We start from the raw sequence: 406 nt of genomic DNA on the forward strand, positions 1-406 counted from the left end.
TTCACCTACAACGAGCCCATGCCCTGCGAGTCCCTCACCCAGTCCGTCTGCGACCTCGCGCTTGGGTTCGGCGAGTCGGAGGGGTCCAAGATGGCTCGACCCTTTGGCGTGGCGCTGCTGGTGGCGGGCTGGGACAGCAAAGGCCCTGTCCTCTACCATACCGACCCCTCCGGCACCTACACGCGCTTCGACGCAAAGGCGATCGGCGCAGGCTCGGAGGGCGCGCAGACGGCGCTGCAGGAGCAGTATCACCAGAAGCTGAGCCTCGCTGAGGCGGAGACGATGGCGGTCACCATCCTCAAGCAGGTGATGGAAGACAAGGTGGACGTGACCAACGTCGAGGTCGCCTCCGTCTCGATGCCGGCCGAGGTGGCGGTGCCGCCGGTCGAGGCCGCATGCCACTACG

At 66.7% G+C, this 406-nt stretch overlaps 1 pseudogene; it reads left to right on the forward strand.

Moving 5' to 3' along the window:
• The first annotated feature begins 3 nt into the window (after nucleotides 1–3).
• Nucleotides 4–384, forward strand: LOC111645770 (uncharacterized; annotated as a pseudogene).
• Nucleotides 385–406: the final 22 nt, after the last annotated feature.

The sequence above is a fragment of the Seriola lalandi genome, unplaced genomic scaffold (genome assembly GCF_002814215.2).
Source record: "Seriola lalandi dorsalis isolate HSWRI2012SDOR001 ecotype SW California unplaced genomic scaffold, Sedor1 jcf7180002021943, whole genome shotgun sequence".
Taxonomy (NCBI): Eukaryota; Metazoa; Chordata; class Actinopteri; order Carangiformes; family Carangidae; genus Seriola; species Seriola lalandi.